Source organism: Stegodyphus dumicola, chromosome 12 (genome assembly GCF_044657685.1).
Source record: "Stegodyphus dumicola isolate Sdum_Otavi_A_Nest chromosome 12, ASM4465768v1".
Lineage (NCBI taxonomy): Eukaryota > Metazoa > Arthropoda > Arachnida > Araneae > Eresidae > Stegodyphus > Stegodyphus dumicola.
In genome coordinates, this window is record NC_140779.1 from 16,988,742 (window position 1) to 17,002,423 (window position 13,682).

Consider the following 13,682-nt stretch of genomic DNA (forward strand, 5'->3'; position numbering starts at 1 on the left):
ATACGTCATTTAAAATTCGATGGCTCTATGTACCGTTGTTTTATCACAATGCGAGAAATATACATACACTTAACGCAGATTTTTCATTACTTAATTTCTTCAAATATAATGCTGGACTCTAACATTAGGTGGCAAAAGTTTGAATTCTTTCCTAGAAAAACATTTTTGCAATAGACTTATGAACTTGCAGCTAAGAAACCCTACTCTTGATGTTTATTGATCTGCGCGCCAACACATCCGAAGAACTGTGTTTGCGCATGAATATTTGACCTCATCAACGCAATACATATATCAACTTAAGCGTCATTAAAAAGAGTTCCTTTTAAAAGACGACAGTGACGTAAGAGTATCAAAAGCAGTTGCAACTGCTTCAAATTTTGTCCTAAAATTTATTGAAAGAGGTTCTGAGACGTGCTCCCTTTTCGTGTATAAAAGCAATATGTGAATGCTGCCTTGATACTTTGAAAGGAAACGTATCTCTCTCTCCCCCCCCAAAAAAAAGACATCTTCGGAAGCATAAACAGATATAAAGAAAGGTGGCACATGAAAAATATCCTATTCATGAAACGTGGATTGTGCAAAAAAGAGGTTTTCTCAACATATTTTGATTCCTGCAGCTTTAACTCCTTCAAATCCAATCCGCCCGACACGGCCCTACATTGAAACGACCAGAACCGCCCGAAAACGGCCGAGATTGTAATCTTATTTTCTTCCCTCCTCCTAAGGTATGTTTAGTAGCAGGTGCACTTTCACCAAATGCATTGTATTAGTTTACAGCAGACAGCTTGTCCTAAGAGTTTTTTTTATCTTTTGGTTTATCCTGACATTTCGTTGGTGATTCTTTTGTCGTACAGTGTGCTTTTAAGCTTTAAACAGCAATAAAAGAGCATTTTAAAAATTTAAGGATTATATTTATTTTTAAACAATTTATTCCTTCCTATAAAAATAACGGAAATAAACAAAATCTCAGTCATGATCATAACAAAGCCGGAAAGGCTTGTTGATCTGACCTTCAGAATAGTTTTATAAAGAAAGGGGTCAAAGGCTATTCGCGTTATACTCAAATTTATTTTATTACTTCAAAAGATGAAGTATTCGACAAACTTAAACAGTATGTTGCATCGACAACAAATAAATTTAGAAAGAAAATAAAGGTTCTCAGATCCGACAACGGTACAGAATACTGTAACGAAACTACTGAAAAATATTTAAAGAAACTTGGTATTTTTCATCAAACTTCGGTTCCTTATTGTCCGGCACAGAACGGAGTAGCAGAAAGGAAAAATCGCTCTTTCATAGAAATGACAAAAGCTATGCTAATAAACTAAATTACCGAAAGGATTTTGGGCTGAAGCAGCCGCTACTGCCGCATATCTTCAAAATAGTTACCAACTAAAGCCACAGATAGAACACTATATGAATTGTGGAATGGTAGAAAACCAAACTTAAGTCACTTACGAGTATTTGGCTGTAAAGCATTTTATTATGTGAACAAACAAAAACGGCGTAAATTCGACAACAAAGCTGAAGAAGGAATATTCGTAGGATACGATTTACGAAGTAAGGGATACAGGATTTATGTAGGTGGAAGGAAAATAATAGTAAGTAGAACTGTTAAATTTTCAGAAAACGCGTCTTTATCTGACAAACATGCAGAAAATAATGCTGAAGATTTAGAATTAATTCACTTTAATAACTCGCAAGAAAATGAAGAAAATAATGAAGAAACATCTCTTGGCGATGATTTTACAGGAGATTCAGAAAGTTCTGAAGAGTTAATTAAATGTCAAGAAAATGTAGAAAGAAGAGTTTCTAGCAGATCAACCAAAGGGGTCCCACCGGAAAGATTCTCTTATAAAGCAGAAGACGAAGAATCAATCTTACCTAAAAATAAAGATTCAGAAAGCTTTGAAGAAGTTCTAAACTTATCAAAACGTGAACAAGAAGCTTGGATCAAGGCTATTTAAGAAGAAATACATTCTCTAAAAGAAAATGAAACCTATACACTTACAGAATTACCACCAGGAAAACATGCAGTAGGCAGCAAATGGGTGTTTAAGACAAAATATGATGAAACTGGTAAAAATATAAAATACAAAGCACGCTTAGTAGCCAAAGGATTTACTCAAAAATACGGCAGTGATTATGATGAAACGTTTTCACCAGTAGTGAAACACACTACGATAAGAGTTTTCTTAGCATGGGCAGTGTATAATAATGCCAAGGTACATCAACTAGATGTTAAAACAGCTTTTTTGTATGGCAACTTAAATGAAGAAATATATATGGAACAACCAGAAGGATTCGTGGTTCCGGAAGAAAGACATAAAGTTTGTAAATTACAGAAGTCGATTTATGGTCTCAAACAAGCAGCTAGGTGCTGGAATGCAGAAATTGAAAATACATTGAAGAATCTTGGGTTCAGTCAAAGCAAAGCAGATCCGTGTCTTTTCACAAAAGTGGTTCCTGATAAAAGAATTAATTTAATAGTGTAAGTTGATGACATCCTAATAAGTTCTACAGAAGAAGGACTAATTCTTCAAACAGTTAATGAGTTAAAGAAACGTTACCAAATAACGCATCTTGGTGAAGTTAAATATTTCTTATGCATGGAAATAAATCGCAATGAAGATGGAAGTTATCTCTTATCACAGAAAAATAAAATAAATCAACTTGTCAAGCAATTTCAACTTGAAGAAGCGAAACCCGCCAGCACACCAATGGAAACAAATTATTATAACCTAAACAAGGAAGAAAATCTCCTAACTTTAAATGATAAATTTCGCCGAGCTATTGGAAGTCTTTTGTATATATCGTCTATCACAAGACCAGATATCACAGCTTCAACTCACATACTCAGCAAAAGGTGTAATAATCCACGTCAAAAAGACTGGAATGCTGTTAAAAGAATCATTAGATACTTAAACACGACAAAGAATCTATCCTTACAAATTTCGTCGAGTGAAGAACATAATATTACAGTTTATTCAGATGCTGATTGGGGAAAAGATATTGAAGATAGAAAATCTACATCAGGAAGTGTTATTTTATTAGGAAAAAAACTGTATTTCGTGGTTTTCAAGAAAACAAACTTGTGTTTCTTTATCCTCAGCAGAAGCTGAATATGCTGCACTATCGCAAGCTACGCCAGAACTATTATGGCTATTAAAATTATCAGATGATTTCAATCTACCCCAAACTCTACCGATAAAGGTATTTGAAGATAATTAGTCTACTATAAGACTTGAAGAATCTGAAAAATTCAGTTCGCGCACAAAACATATTGATACAAAAGTTCATCATATACGCGACTTGAATAACAAAGGAATAGTAAAACTTGCTTATCTTTCAACAGAGCAAATGGTTGCTGATATTATGACTAAACCACTTCCTAAAGCTAAATTTCAGTTTTGCAGGAATGAATTGCAATTGGTATGAGTTTCATTAGCAAAACAGGGGCAATGTTAGCATAAATTTAGTTATTTTGCATAATGAAACTCGAAAGGCATACGAAACGAACGTGCGCCAAGATATATATTGGCGAGAGAAAGTAAAGTTCGCGTGCAATGCAGTATATTTGACTTATATCACGGCCAAAGGTCTAATTCAGTTAGTACTTTCTCTTTTCAGGTAAGGTGTCAAAGTATGTTCCTGTTTTTTCCTTATTGCCTAAATAGGTATGCTTGAAGATGTATGACTTATATTTGTATGTAAGTTATCTCCTTTTCGATAATTCAGTGTTTTAATGTTTGTGAAGATTATTACTTTTTGTTATGCTTAAGTTAAGCAAAATTCTCCTATTTTATTAAATAAAGATTTAGTAGTTAATTTTTTGACTTATGATTCTTTAATGAAAACTGCGCTTGAAGAAACTTACTCATTACGCCTTCAGTGCTAATGCACAAACCAACAGGAAGGGTCTGGATTTCAAAGAGTTAAACACGTTGAAAAGTGCGCTTTAATAAATGAAGAATCAAGAGCTCAACATATACTCAGTTCGATAAACACGTCAATTAGATCGTGAAATGACGTGCATTTTCAACAGTTCCTTGTTAGAAAATGAAAAAGGTAAGTTATTGTGAACTTCTACAAAAGAGGTTCAAAATGCAGTATTTCAATCCACCTTGGATTGTAGGAAAGAAGAAATATGATGAAAGACTGAAGAATAAATCGAATCCCCCTCTGAGAAACGCCAAAATAAAAACTATGAAGATGTTGTGATGAATAGTATTTCTATAAATTTGCGAAAGTATGGCGCCAACTTCTCAAAAGTTTAAAGAAATATCCTGATGTTATAAAATGTTATGAATTGAGCGAAATTTTCTACCGAGACGAATTAATGGGCAAATTTAATATTGTTGAAGACTTGATGACTATGCTTTTAACAAATTTAAAAATGAAAAAAAAAAAAAAAAAAATCTGAAAGGCCCAAAAGGGCGTTTTTTTAACGTTTTGTGTGTTACCTTTATTGATTAAATATAATGTTCTTCGCACTTAAAATACACAAAATTCAATCCAACAGCAATATCACAAAATAGTTCAAATTATAATTTCTGATACACGATCTCGCGTGCTTGATATAATTTTTTTTTTTTTTTTTCCCGAACAGTGCTGCCATTGCTCGCCTTGAAATCGTTGAGTTTTCTAATTAAAAATTCGTTATAAAGTGTTACAAAATTTTAAATAGATAATATAACAAATTCGAAATTCGGGCTTCCAAGTGTCCATGTTCGGTTGGAGGACTACGTTATTCAAAATTACTGTTGTTTTTTCACAGTGCGAGAAACATTCATGCAAATTCTTCGTTATTTAGTTTCTTTAAATATAATACACGGCGATAATATTTGGTGGCAACCGTTTGAAAATGAATCGACGCAAAATGCTGTTTTGAAATTAATAGCCCTTTCGGGCTAATAAAAATATTTGAAAGGAAAAGATAAATTTTTGCAGAGCTGTTGAGAAATTAAATACACCATCTCATTATACTGAAAATAAAAAATCTGTATACTGAAAAAATGGTGTCAGAGAATATTCCACCTGTTGTTTCCAATGTAAATGAACGGTTATCTTTCAAATAGATAAATAAAATTAACTTTTGCTTACCTCATGCTTTAACAATACATCACTCAAACCACAGTTCACTAGCTCACGATAATAGAGTTTAATGGATGTTTCCTGTTATCTGTTTCCAAGGGTACTCACAGTACCTTTTTGCTAATGTATTCTGGATTGCAATTAACAAACCCTCTTTTCCCTAAACACATGTTTACTATAAGCAGCTTGCCTATCTCTTCAACGGTGAACGAGTTATTCTGACAAAGTCAAAGGTCAGACTGATATCAAAACAGGATGTCATCGAAATAGAATTGATAAGGTGATTTATGATCAGGGAGATAAAATCATCACATGATAATGAATATTCTAGAAGGTTCTGTGCATACTAATAAATTGATAACATTAATTGGTTAAGGCCAGTCTTTCCATTATTCCAGTTCTAGGTATATAAATTCCGATATTCAGACATTCTTATATTGCATCCTGGTTTTAATATCTACTTCTAACTCTCTTCTGAGTATTAAATCTATACAGAACGGAAGCTACTTTTGAAAATAATACTGGTGGAGATCATTTCATCAGCCTTGTTCCTTGAACATGAAAATATTTATTTTGCGAAATATTTCTTAATTAAGTTCACATCGGTTCATCCGTTTACAGTGTTTGTTAATACCTCTTATGTGAATTATTTTATGGTAAACGTTTCAAAAAATTTTTAATTAAATATTACAAATAGAGGGACTAAGGATTTTTTCAGCAGTCTGCTAGGCATATGCAAGGAATACTAAATATTTCATATTCTAAAGAATTTTTGGTATCGGTGCCTTTTTTAAGTTTTAGTATTTGTTGCTGTGACTTATCTCACTTGTCTGAGAGTGAGATCAGAATCAGCCCATAAAATTCGTCATAGCAAGAAGAACATTACAGATTGTAGAGTCATTAGGTTAACTGGAAGCAGAAAAGATGAAAAATATACAACCGCCTTCGCCGAGAATCGAACTGCGTATAACATAATCGGTCTGATTAAGGAAAGATACAGTGTTCTTTTAATTTTTATCGATAAGTTAGCCTTCCTTCCACAAGCTGTAAACGGCACAGAACACATTATTCGCTTTTTCCGCTACGGCTGTAACATGGTATTTAAAGGTGAGCTTGCTATCTATAATAACTCCTAAATACTTATAGGAGTCAGCCATCGGAACTATATCGTTTTTAATTTTGATATCCGTATTAACAATTACATTCTGCCTGTAGCGTCTGTAAAGCACAACACAGCATTTACTAGAATTTAAATTGATTTTCCAATCCTCGCACCATTTCGTAACGATATTTACTTTGAATTGCAGTTTTTCCATTGCAAGAGGCGGGCTGACAGAATCCGTAAGTACGACCGTGTCGTCGTCGTATTTTAGAATCTTAGAATGCAAGGGATTTGGGAGGTCATTTATAAATATATTGAAAAGACAGGGAGAGAGGACTGCTCCTTGCGGGACACCACTGTAAATTATCTTTTTCATGGAAATTGCATTTCCACACACTTTACTTGGAATGTTCTACGGTAAAGATACGAGATCATAAGTTGAATAAAGCTGACCGGGAGCAGGAAATTGCTGAGCTAAGTTGCTGAGCTTATGGATATGTCCTGCGTACCACACTCGATCGAATGCCTTTTCGAAATCGAGGAAGCACGCTGCGACTGCCTTCTTCTTCTTGTTGTTGCCTGCAATATAATACATGTGCAATGCTCTTATCTTATCATTTATTCGAAGATTTGTCTTTCAAATCTTTGTGTCCTAGCCTTTCAAAGACTGGTATACCGAACTGACTAGCGATAAGGGGAACAATACCTGCAAAGAGGGTGCTTTATATTTAGTGCAAGTGTCCAAAAGAATGCTAGCAATTTCACGAACTGTTAGTGAAAAATTCTTGATAAATCCATTCACTAGGACTCTTACCCATTACAGAAAAATATGTCTTCATTATTTGAATGGCAGATATTTTTAAAAACATGTTTTTTCACAAGTTTACTGCCCCAGCCAATGGCGTGAACCCTTAGCCATCACATGACATGGCTCCACATTTTGACTTAGTTTTCTACGCTTATATTGTAAATTTTGTATATACTCATATTTAACCAAGATTCAGTTATGGCACTTCTATCTGAAGAACTATGTTTTATTTTTGATTTTCACCATTGCAACTTTTAATGCATATTTGTGTCTGATTTGTATTTTACACCACCCCACGATGTAACACTCTTTAGTGGCAATGTGCCACATCTTCCCTTATTATCCCATCTTATCTCTGTGACACCTTTTGTCTTGTTTTATGTACTTCCAAGAACCCATATTGGACGACAACTGGCAAAAAGCCTGCAATCCACGCAAGATACAGTGTCTCAAAAAAGTGATGGGACACTTGTGCTTTACAAAAGGAAACTGCAATAAAATTAATTTAAAAAACATGTAAAATTTTTTGTGGGTGTGTTTCATACTTAAATTTAGTAAAAATTATTACATAACATACATTTTTTCAAAATATTAAAATATTAATTTAATAAAAATACAATTGTTTAGAACGGAGCAGAAAATGGCTCACTTAAGTGATGGGACACTTACTTTTCCATTAAATATTTATCCAAAAATTTTACTTTTTGAAAGGTTTTAATATTTTGTTGGATTTCCTTTTACTTTTAAAACATGATTTAATCTTCTTGGGATGGATTCGACTAATTTTTTTGTGATTTCTGGAGTGATTTTACCCCATTCTTCTTGAAGCACCGATTTTAATTGTTGTTTTGAAGAAATGGTGTGTTTGCGAATTCTTGATTCCAATTCTTGCCAAATATTCTCTATGGGATTTAATTGTGGAGATTGTGGGGGTGTTTTTATTATTTCAGGACAGTTATACAGCAGCCAGCGTCTAACGTTCAAAGCATTGTGCTTGGGGTCATTGTCCTGGTAGAATTTAAAATCGTTATGAAGGTTCAATTTTCGTGCTGAAGATTTCAAATTTTGATTTAAAATGTCAATATACTTGTACTGATCCATTACACTGTCAATAAAAACAAGATTACCAACTCCAGCGGACGACATACACCCCCATACCATAACTCCTCCTCCACCATGTTTTACTGTTGGCGCCAAGTTCTGTTTGCGAAATTCTTCCCTGGGTTTTCTCCACACCAAGATTCTACCGTCAGAACCAAATATATTAAATTTACTCTCATCAGCAAATATAACTTCATTCCAGTAATCAGAATTCTTATTTATGTTGGATTTTGCGAAAGCCAGTCTGAGTTTTCTATTCTTTTCACTTATGAAGAATTTTTTCCTGGCTGCTCTACCGTGATATCCAGTAAATCGAATTACTCTTCTAATAGTCCCAGAATTAACAATTACTCCATATAATGCTTGTAAATCAGCAGTAACTTTAGGAGCACTCATTCTTGGATTTTGTTTAAATATTTCGAACGATAATTCGCTTTATTCCATTGGATAGCTTTGATGGTCGGACAGATCTTCTTTTATCCTGAATCATATGATTCTTTTTATATCGTTTAATGATATTGAAAACTGTTGAATGACTGAAGTTAACTGTTTCAGTAGTTTCTCTAATAGATTTTCCACGTTCAATATGCAAATTAATAACTAATTTTCGAATTCCAGGCAAAGTTTCTTTTCGTATAGCATTCATGGCTGCACAGAGCTAAAAAACACAAAAATTCCAAAACAAACTGGAGAGAAATACTGCAGACGATTTTATAAATTATTTTCAATTGCTTTTGAGTAAAAATAAATACCCCAAAAGATATTTTTATTGCTTACTTCAGACGATTTTTGTTGCATAGTACGTAGTGTCCCATCACTTAAGTGAGCCATTTTCTGCTCCGTTCTAAACAATTGTATTTTTATTAAATTAATATTTTAATATTTTGAGAAAATGTATGTTATGTAATAATTGTTACTAAATTTGAGTATGAAACACACCCACAAAAAATTTTACATGTTTTTTAAATTTATTTTATTGCAGTTTCCTTTTGTAAAGCACAAGTGTCCCATCACTTTTTTGAGACACTGTAAGTCCAGTATAACAGCGGAAAATGGAATGGAATGGAAAAGAATGCCATTGTAGGATTTCGAGAAAAGGGAATATAATTTCGAGTAAGAATGCACTTCCAATCCTAAAGAATTCGCGGAATTATGATTCAGATGTTTTCTCTTTCTGTGCTCATTTGAAGCCATGATTTTGAGGTGAACATCGAAGGTTTAAGTTAAAGCACAATTATCTAACGTTCCTTTTAGTAGTAAATATGGTTCCTACCAAACGAAACAACACAGTGTTGATGTCAAATGCAATGTCATTCAATTTACGAAAGAATATGGAAATCGTTTGCAGCAAAGATGTTTGTTCGTGAAAGATGGGACGGACGATGATTATTTGTCGATTAGTGCAGCAGTGATGGTGACGATGAAACAGAAATCGATAATGTGTCTGAAGATATAACGGAAGATGATTTTTTCATGCATCCGATAATGAACAGTTCTTAAGTTCAAAAGATATGTCATTTCTTTTAAATAAACAGCATAAGTACATGTAAAAATGTAATTTTTGCGGGCCGATTTTTGCCAGATTTTTAATCTATCAATTTTATATCATGCTTATAAACGCGCACCTGTGAATTTCGATCATAATTTTGGTGTTAAAAGTGCACGGTATACACCGGAATATACGTTAAGTTTAAAAAATGTTATTAAAGATCCATTTAGTTTTACCTTTTCTCCTTCTTTTCCAGTCGGCGCTTTTGAAATCGTGGGTCCTGAAATCTTTGCTGTAATGCAGTTACTCATTTCCCAATAGAAAGAGGGAAGAGATTAAATTATTAAAAATTAGTGAACAAAAAGTAAATTAAAGAAAATCTGAAAATCCTTCAGATTTTATATTACCTCCAAAGCAGCATTTTTTTCATTTACACATACATACACGTTTCAAAAGAATTTGGGCTAACGACCCTTTGGTGTAAATATATTTAAAAACAGCACATTTTTAGAATTTCCAACAGACAGTCTAGCGCACTGAAGATAAAAATATTTTACTGCGCACAATGTGTTGCCACTGCTCGCTTTAAAATCGTCGAGTTCCTTAAACAAAAATTTCGTTAAAGCTTAAAAAATATGAAACAGGTAATAAAACAAATTTGAAATTCAAGATTCGGGGTTCCAGGTGACATATTCTGGTGGAGGACTACGTTATTCAAAATTTGACGGCTCTAGGTATCGTTGTTTTTTTTTTCACAATGTAGTGAATAAACATGCATGCAGATACTTCATTATTTAATTTCTTTAAAAATAATATAAGGCGATAATATTTGGTTGCAACATTTTGAAAAGTGATGCAGCCGTTTATTGTGATTCGACGCAAAATGCCGTTTGGAGACTAATAGCCCTTATGGGCTAATGCGCCTTTGGGCTAAAAAAATATCCGGTTGTGGTGCCAACACTCTTAGCATGACAACATCGAAATTTTTCAGAGTTATTCAATTATTTTGTTCCTTTTTATTAACATAATTTAGCTAGAAAAATCATTTAATGTATTTTTCTAAATACTAATTTTTAATACATATTTACTTGTAGTACTCTGTTTATTGTCTCACAATATCAATTTGAAAAACAAGAACAATTTCCGACGAATACAAATTACTCACTTAGTTCACTACGGAAACCAAAGTGGTCAGATTTGCCAGGACTTAAAAGAGAAGGGCTAGCCCATAGAGCTTTTCCCCCTGAAACAGGCAGCGGGAAGTGATGACGTAGCCATAATGACACTGAACGCGGAGATGCAATTGACAACATAGAAATTAGTGTTTTAAATATGAAATTTTTTTTTAATTTTCAAATTTGAAGTTTTAAATTTGAAGAATCAGCGTTTAAAATGAGCTGTGTGTGAAAGACAGTTATCATTTAGAAGAGACAATGTTACTGTAGTATGCGTTTTACACTGAACACTAAAAAATTTTAATATAACAAATAAACAAATTTTAAAATAACAAATAAAATACGCTACTCTTAACATAAAGTTCCTTTTTTTTAATTTGCAGGGATTGTTTTTTTAAATGCCTGTTTATTTCTAATCATTTCTTTATCTGAGATTTAATTAAAAGAACTCTACTACTGCTTCTAAGATAACTATAATAACAGCTATTTAAAATTAATCAAAAAGCAACCTTAAATTAGCATAGTTTTCAAAATTTCTGCTAATCTGAGTTTAAGCCTAATTGTAAATTTTCCCGATTCAATATAATAACATTTATATTTTTTAATAATTTTGTAACTTAGGCTTACATCAATATTATATTTAAATAAATACATGTAAGATTGTTATTTTAATTTAGACAAAACAACTTTACTCACAGTACCTAAAAAAATTATTTAATTTTTCAAAAGTGGGGGTTAAGGAGGCAGGTCTTCTTATGTCAATTACTTTAATTTTATATTATTATATTTTATCTAGAATGCTAAGCTAGCACAACATCGAATCAATAATAACACAGGATACAATAAAAATAACTTTAACAATAACTTAACAAAATTAGTTCTCATTTGAAATATGCTTTACGCTATTAACTTCTAAAATGTCATCTACAAATACTTCAAATCAAAACATATTATATATGCTTTCTAGTACAGTCACAATGCAACTACCTCTGCAAAATAAACGAATTGCTTCTCTGTTAACTTCAGGATAATGTTTCTCCAGTTTATTAATTAATGAGTCAATTACATGCTTCCCTTTATAGTAACCTGTACCATGAACTGCACAAAATATATTTTCGAACTCGTAAACTGTATTCATCTATGAATGGGAAGGTGTAGTCAAACCTCCAATCTATTAATAAGTCCAATATTTTAATTAAGAATGAATAATTTAATCCTTTCTGAATTAAAATATTGGTTCATCAGCACTATTTTTAGATATTGTTCCCAATGATGGGTCTTTGTTTCGCACACGGTAGGTAATATAACCTGCAACATATGTTAATGCTTCTTTTTCGGCGGTCGAAAATTGTCTGGCGGAATTCAGTTCTAATTCCCAAGATATAGGAGAAGGTTCCATAGAAAAAAGTGGAAGCCATAAGAAAAAGCGGTTTCTCAGTAATTTGAAGCAGTGCGCTAAATCTGCAAAAACCCATATTTTTTTTCGTTTGCAATACTGTATTTGGAAACTGAGAACTATTAATCGAAATCTGTAACTCTTTCCACAAAGTACTAGATCATCCTAAATCAGACACTATTACTTTCCCTTCTACTCCAGATGATTGTGTTTGCGTGTGTGATTATGGCAAAGCCTCGAGGGCTATCTGCCTAAGGGGAGGGATGCCCTCGTGGAGGACTTTCTAAGGGAAACTGGCTCGTATACACGTTATACATGGGGAAAACCACGAAAACGCCCATGCAGCCAGCCCGTTCGCGGGATTCGAACCTCGGACCGAACTACCAGTGTTCAGCGACTCTTCAGCCCGGCCGCTGGTGGGCCCAGATGATTGAATATGTCTTTTTCATTCGAGTGTTAAAATCAAAAAATATTGGTTGTTTCCACTGCGAAATGAGACCTCTGATTAAACCAAATTGCACTTTTTGAAAAGGACCGAGAATTTGGTCCAGTTTAGAGTCATAGCTAAGTTTAGAATCTATATGCATTTCGTCGAAACGGAGAACGCATATTTTTTCTACAGAGCTTAAATATTCGCATCGTTCCTTCATTACAGGAAGAACATCACTCTGAATTCTTGAACTACATGAAAATTTAGAACACCATCTCCTTAATATGTTAGTGCTAGGTAAAGGAATTCCTATTTTTTCTTACCAAAAACGTTCCTTATAGATGACAGAGCTCTTATGACAATGCAACGTGAAATATCTTCACTAGTCCACCTGATTTTTTCCTTCTTTTCTAGCAGTTCGTTAATCTACGTCTTTGTAAAAATATACTTTAGACCGTTTTTCCTAATTCTCCGATCCGTGCTATTTTTTCCTAAATTTCGCTGTTTGGGATTTTAATTTCTAAATTTCCGATACAAATTTCTTTCTAGATGTCGTCTTCACCTTCTTTGTCGCTGAGCAAACATTCTAAAATTTTTCTTTTCTCTATTTTTCAATATTTTATTACAATTTTCTAAGGATATTATTTTGTTCTTCAAATTATCAATACATTCTTGTTTATCTTTACACTTAGGGCACTCAGGGATATTGTCACTTAGGGCATTGTCACTTGTGAATTTTATTTCAAAATCATTGACATTTGATTTATTATTGTCAGCTTCAATTTCGTTCTCGGCTTCAAAATAAATTTTCTTTGGTATTAATTCATGTAGTTTTTCAAAACCACTTTTCTTTTCAAATGTCTCCGATTTCTTGGTGTTGTTTCGTTTATTGCATACGATAAATTTACTTTCGGCACAGTATTGCATTTCAACAGTTTCTTTTGCGGCAATCCAAGCAAGCGATTTCTTATGTCATCTTCATAATCACTGCACAGAAAATGTTCGCCATAAATTCTTGCGTTTTTCACATTAATAGAATCCTGTCTTCGATATTCATGTATCCATTCTTTCGTCAAAAGCAAATTGT

At 33.1% G+C, this 13,682-nt stretch overlaps 1 protein-coding gene across 1 annotated transcript in view; it reads right to left on the reverse strand.

Annotated features, from left to right (window-relative positions):
* LOC118200849 (uncharacterized) overlaps positions 1–5,248 on the reverse strand; it is a 163,379-nt gene extending 158,131 nt beyond the window's left edge. Inside the window, exon 1 of the mRNA XM_085827499.1 lies at positions 5,104–5,248. The gene's annotated coding sequence lies outside the window, so the exon portion shown is untranslated. The remainder of the gene's footprint in view (positions 1–5,103) is intronic.
* Between the last annotated feature and the right edge of the window lie 8,434 nt (positions 5,249–13,682).